We start from the raw sequence: 6,733 nt of genomic DNA on the forward strand, positions 1-6,733 counted from the left end.
CAGCTGTAAACATAGAGGTGAGGGAGAGACATATTTCGTTCTCTTCACAAGCTTGATGATTCGGCCGTGTTTTGGCACTTTAGGAATTGCTGGGCTCCCGAGGCCGTCCGTGTCTGATCACCAGGCCTGCTTCATGTTTTTGTTTTATTTATTTATGTTTCACTTTGACTTTTCTCTTTCCAGCATTAAACAGCTTTGGTAGGTTTAGGCATTTTTGAGAGACACCTACAGAGCCATAGTCTATGCAGATGCAGTCCATTCCTTGTGTTTTTGCAGCCGCGGCCTGGTCCTGTGGAGTGACGGTCAAACTCTCACAGAACCAGGATTCTTAGTTTTACCTTTCGCCAGTTATTGCTGGTGTCGCAGCAGGGTTGGAAGGCAGGAAATCTCTCCCGGGTGCTACACACTGCCTCCGTGATTTCTGTCAGAACTGTTTCTTGATTTTCTTTCCTCCTGGATTGGAGAACTGCATGTGAGACAATCTGTTTCGGCACTTAATTTTTGACATTTGTGTGCTTCTCGGATGATACCATGTTGGATAAGTTACTGTATAGTCGTTACATAAACTATTATTCTGATAAGTTTTCCAACAGAATTAAGCTATTGAAAGGTCCTTTTCCTTTTGTGGTCTTTTATCGACAGTGTTGGAAAAAATTGTGTTTTGCTTACTGTCAAATATTTTGACCAAGTAAATTCTATCTCAAACATATCACCGCACATTTACCAGCGGAATGGGCCGACCTGGCGGAGTGATAATCATGTCAGGAATTATATCGGATACTCAATCCACCTATCAGATCCAGCCCGGACACGTATAAGCCCAGATGAGATACCTGCACAGCATGAAGCACTGCGTAGACCAGACCTGAGTGTACTTTTCAGCAATCCATCCAGGATCGAACACTGTTTTGAACTCACCAGTTTACTACTTATGTGTCCAACAGTGCACTGATCTATAAACTTGGACTAGATGATCTTTTCAGCACAGGACGCTGTGCAGAACACACAAAGGCATTGTTCTACACACATGGACTGGATATCTGTGCAGTATGGGGAGCTGTGCAGTGAATTTATCCATTAACCTGGAGCAGCTACCTTCCCAGCATACTCCGCTGTGTACACCAATCACTGCATTGCTTAGTAACACTGTGTTAGATCACTGCCCAGCGTGGGGAAACTTGCAGCTCATGCTGTAAGTGACAGGATGCGCAGCTCCCTCCATTTACAGCTCCATATCTCCATTGTGGCATGACACGGGAGTGCTGTGGGTGTGAAACTCACTGCCAGAGAAAGATGGCGGGGGAATCAGTTTAAATACCAACAAATGGGAGGAGCTTAATTAAAAGACAGGGGGAGATTGAGAGAGAATTTCAGAGAAGGATCTGATGGTAGGTTTAAAAATTGTGAAATGAAAACATTTCGATAACATCTTGCAATATAGGCCACTGTTTCCAGGATTGATGGGTGAGCAGGATATTGGTGTAAGTTAAGGTGATGGAGAGTTTTGGAAAAGCATTTGTCCTGCAGCTTTGTAACTGGGAGTAGAGTCAGAAGAGTCTTCGACTCATTGGGGTGAATCGAACAATAATTTGTCTCAGTGCCATTTTCCTTGAGTGTGACAGAGGGGTTGTCTGCACGAGGCACAACCTGGTGTTATTATATCGAACTCACCTCATTAACTATCCACCCCACCCCATGGTGTCCCTCTCATTCAATACCAGCCCGATTCTCCCAAGCATCATGGCTGGAGGTACACACCATCTCCCGGATGCCCCTGGATGTTCAGTGATCCCTGGTACTGCTGACATCATTTAAAGGCCAATGGGCACACGGTTGAGCTTTCTCAGTTTGGAGCTGCCCTGCATAGTTTACCGAGCATGGTAGATAAGGGGAAATTACACCACAGCTTGTCGACAGGGGCACGGAGCTCCTGGTGAATAGTCTAGTCCAGAGGGGGACCATTCTCTTCCCAGAGAAAGCCGCACCACCAGACCCACCGAGCCTGGTCTGAGCACACCACCCAGCTCAGTGCAGTATCTGCGGTCCAAGAAAAGTCTAGCAATACTGGAAAAGCACCTTCCCCCGCTCTGTCAGGATAAGAGTCACCGTATTCTCTCTACCCTCTCACACTCATTGTATATCTGTTAGCGCCTTCCCCAGAATAAGGCTCCATCACTCTCACCACTGCAATGAAGCACCTTTTTTCTCTCTCTCTCTTCCTCTCACCTTCTCAATACCCCCACATGGTTATAAAATGTTCTTATGGGTACAGTTTCTAGAATTCTCTGGATTATGTCGTTTGTACAATGTTCCAGATAATTTTCAAAATAATTCAACTTTAGCAAAATGTTCATCCCCCAGTATGTAACGGATCAGAGGAAGGAGCAGAGGTCTACTATTTTTTTAACATCACTCAGAATGGAAGTGCATCATGAGGCCATTAACCCTCTCAAATATGCACCACTATTCAAACAAAGGGAGAACCTAAACACTTGAAGACTCACTCTCTTCTTGAAGACAGGCGCCACCTTGGAGTTTCGCCAGTTTCACTGGAACACACCTGTAATCCCGAGAATTAAAACCAGCTTGTATTAAAACCAGCTATGAATTGCTGATAAGCTGCTTACCCTAGGTCTTTTCTGTTTGAGAAAACCCTTGTTCGTTTTGTTAGAGACAGTGCAAAACTTTCATCTGACTACAAATTTGTTTATAATATTGAAACTCTTTGTGCCTTCCCCTGAGAGAAAAGATGTAAAATACTGCTTTAAATTCTCTGCCTGTTCCCTGAAACCAGTTCCCCAGTCACATCTTCCAGGTGTACCACATATTCTTTTCTGCCTTTCTTCCAAGGGTCACACATATATCATGAACGTTTTTTATTCGATATAGGAAAACTCCTGTGGTTTGTTTTTTTTTCATATTTTTTGCCAGCTTTGGTATATTTTCTTTGTATTTTGTTTTATACAATCGGCTTCTGGTTCCAAAAGTAAACTTCCCAAATGTGGCCGACGCTAGAACTCACCAATTTGAATTCTTTAGTTTGTGATTGATTAGTATCCTTCACAGCCTTTGTGCATCATGGGTGGTTCATCTTCACATCTTCATATCATCTTCTTTTTGACCAGAGTCAATAATAGCTGAGCGTTATTAAGCAGTACCGGCTTAAATGTTCCCCCACCCCCCAACACATCTGCTGACCTTCACCTGTGTCTATTTCCACACTCCGTATTTGACCAGATATATTACATAATTCTGCGTTTGAAATACCTGGCTCTTTTCCGTCATTCGGGGGAACCGATGTGTGTGGCTGAACACATGGAGAGTGACTCCATTCTGTCAGTTTTTCTGGCTCTCTGATTTCTGTTCGATGATGTCACATTCCAGTGGGAAGCTTCCTACATGACATCCTTTTCTCTCAAACGAGAAATCCCCTCACTCTGATGTACTGAGCCTTCAGCTGTGACTGTCCCATCTCCCTTACGTCTGCCCTCACTCCATCCCCTCCTTCCCAGAACAATGATAGATCTCCCCTTGCCCTCACTACCTACTACACTCGAATCTGGATGCACAGAATCATCCTCCCCCACTTCCACCACTTCCAGCAGGACAGCACCATCAAACACATCTTCCCCTCAAGTCCACTGTATGTATTTCACATGGGCTAATCCTTCTGTGGCACACTCCATCACCCCGAACATCTCCCCACAACCCCATGGCGCCTTCCCATGTAAATGCAGAAGCTGCAACATTTTCCCATTCACCTCTTCCCTCCTCACTGTCCTAGGGCCTAAACACACTTTTCAGGTGAAGCAGCATTTCACTTGTACACTTTCAATCCAGTCTCTTGTCATTGCTGCTCACAATGCAGTCTCCTTTATATTAGTGAACCAAACAGACACTGCTTTGAGGAACATCTCCACTTTGTCAGTAGGAATGACGCTTTCCTTATGATTGCTCCCCATTTCAATAACCTACATTGCTGTCAGGATAACGAGAATTCTTTGAGGGGGTAACGACGCGTTGAACCAGACAAAGTTACCTAACTGAACTTCCAGAAGGCCTCTGATATGGTATCGCACAGGAGGCTGCAGAGTAAGATAAGGACCCATGGTGTCAGAGGCCAGGTACTAGCATGGATAAAAGGTTGGCTGTCTGGCAGGAGGCATAGTGAGGATAAAATTGTCCCTCTCAGGATAGCAGCCAGTGATGAGCAGTGTTCCATAAGAGTCAGTGTTGTGACCACAACATTTCACTTTCTAGGTTAATGATCTGAGTGGTGGGACAGAAGGCATTCTGAATACGTTTGCAGATGATGCAAAGATAGTTGTAAGGGCATTGAGGAGGCAGGGAGCCTGCAGAATGATTTTGACAGTTTAGTAGAGTGAGAAAAGGAGTAGCAGATGGAATACAATGTGGGAGAGTGTGAGGTCTTGCACTTTGGTATGAAGATTACAGGAATGGACTATTGACTAAATGGGAAGAAAATTCAGAAATCTGAGTAACAAAGGGACTTGGGATTCCAAGCGCCGGATTCAACTTAGATAAACATGCAGGTTGAGTCAGTAGTTAAGAAGGCAGATACAATGTTGTCATTCATCTCGAGAGGAGTAGGATAAACTGGTGGGGATTCTGAGGCTTTCTAAGACTCTGGTCAGACCACATTTCCAGTATTTTGTGCCTCATACCTCAGGAAGGATGTATTAGCCTTGGTGTATGTCAAGAGAATGTTAATCAGAAATGTAAAGCTTATCACATGAAGAACATTGGAGAACTCTGGGTTTATATTCGATGGAGATTAGAAGGATGGGGGGGGGGGCATCCAGTTGAAACTTACAGAATACTGAATTACCTGGATACAGACAAAACTGGGAGGACGTTTGCACTGGCAGGAGGGCGCAGGCTTAGAGCAAAGCGAAGACCCATTAGAATGGAGATAAGATGGAACGTCTTTATCCAGAGAGTGGTGAAATTGTGGAATTCCTTACCACAGAAGGCTGTGGAAACCAGATCATTTGGCATCAACGGTATAGCCAGGAATGGGACTGAAGATCTGAAAATTGATTACAGAGAATAAGTTTGGAAGCTGACGAGCAGGACGAGTAGAGTAGTGATCTCTGGTTTGCTACCAGTGGCACGAGCTAGTTAAATGAGGAACAGTCAGCGAATGCAGCTTTACACATTGCTGCGAGGCTGGTGCAGTAGGGAGGGCTTCAGATTCCTAGACCATTGTGAAACTTCTGGGTAAGGTGGGACCTGTACATGAAGGACGGGTTGCACCTGAATTGGAGGGGCACAAATGGCCTGTTTGGGAGGTTTGCTCGTGTGATTCTGGCGGGTTTAAACTAGTTCGGTGGGGGTGTAGGAGTCAGACCACATGTCTGAGAGGGGGTTAGTTGCAGCCGGGAGAGTGACAGGATATATTGAATCTATCAGGAAGGTTTATCACGCGATGAAACAAAGAGATCGGTTAAAGTGCGTCTGCTTTAACGTAAGGAATGTCCGAAATAAGAGTGATGAACTTAGAGCATGGATCAGTACTTGGGGCTACGAGGTCGTGGCCATAACAGAGACGTAGGTTTCACAGGGGCAAGGATGGCTGCTTGATTTTCCAGGGTTTGGAACGTTTAAAAATGTTTTGGTGCAGCACGGTGTCCAAATGGCTAGCACTACTGCCTCACAGCGCCGGAGACCCGGGTTCAATTTCCACGTCAGGGAACTGTCAGTGCGGATTTTGCAAACTTTCCCTGTGGATTTCCTCCGGGTGCTCCGGTTTCCATCCATAATCTAAACATGTGCGGATTAGGTGAATTGGCCATGCTAAATTGCCCATAGTGTTAGATGAAGGGGTAAATGTAGGGGAATGGTTTTGGGTGGGTTGCTCTATGGAGTGTTGGTGTGGACTTGTTGGGCCGAAGGGCCTGTTTCCACACTGTAAGTAATCTAATCTAATCTAAAAAAGAATAGGGTAGGAGGAAAATGAGGAAGAGGTGTAGAATTGCTCATCAGAGAGTGCGTCACAGCTACAGAAATGAAGGTTGTTGAGGAAGGTTTGACTACTGAGTCAGTATGGGTGGACATTAGGAACAGCAAGGGAACAGTCACTGCATTTGGGGATTTTCTACACTCAAACTAATAACAGTAGAGGGACTGAAGATCCCATAGGCGGGCAGATTCTGGAAAAATGCAAAAGTAGCAGGATTATAGTTATGGGTGATTTCAACATTTCCAATATCGACTGGAACCTCCTAAATGCAGATGGTGTGGATGTAGCCAGTTTTGTCAGTTGATTTCAAGACGGTTTCCTTGCTCAGTATGTAGACATACCGTCGAGGGGAGAGGCTATTTTGGATTTGGTGCCGGCAACGAGCCAGGACAGGTGTCAGAACTCATGGTGGGAGACCATTTTGGTGAAAGTGATCACAACTGCCTCACATGCAGCATAGTCTGGGAGAGTGAAAAGAGCAGTTTCTGAGGGAAGATATTTGATTGCGGATTCGGAAATCATGATGCTGTCAGACAGGAGTTGGAAAGTACAGACTGGGAGCAATTGTTCCACAGAAATGGCACAGCAGACATGTGAAAACTGTTTAAGGAGCAGTTGTTGCGAGTGATATGCAAATTTGTTCCTCTGAGACAGGTAAGAAGAGGTAAGATTAAGGAACCTTGAATGACGAGAACAGAGGAACGTCTCGTAAAAGGGAAGCAGGCAGCTTACGTAAGATGGAGGAAGCAA

The sequence above is a fragment of the Chiloscyllium punctatum genome, chromosome 13 (assembly GCF_047496795.1).
Source record: "Chiloscyllium punctatum isolate Juve2018m chromosome 13, sChiPun1.3, whole genome shotgun sequence".
NCBI lineage: Eukaryota > Metazoa > Chordata > Chondrichthyes > Orectolobiformes > Hemiscylliidae > Chiloscyllium > Chiloscyllium punctatum.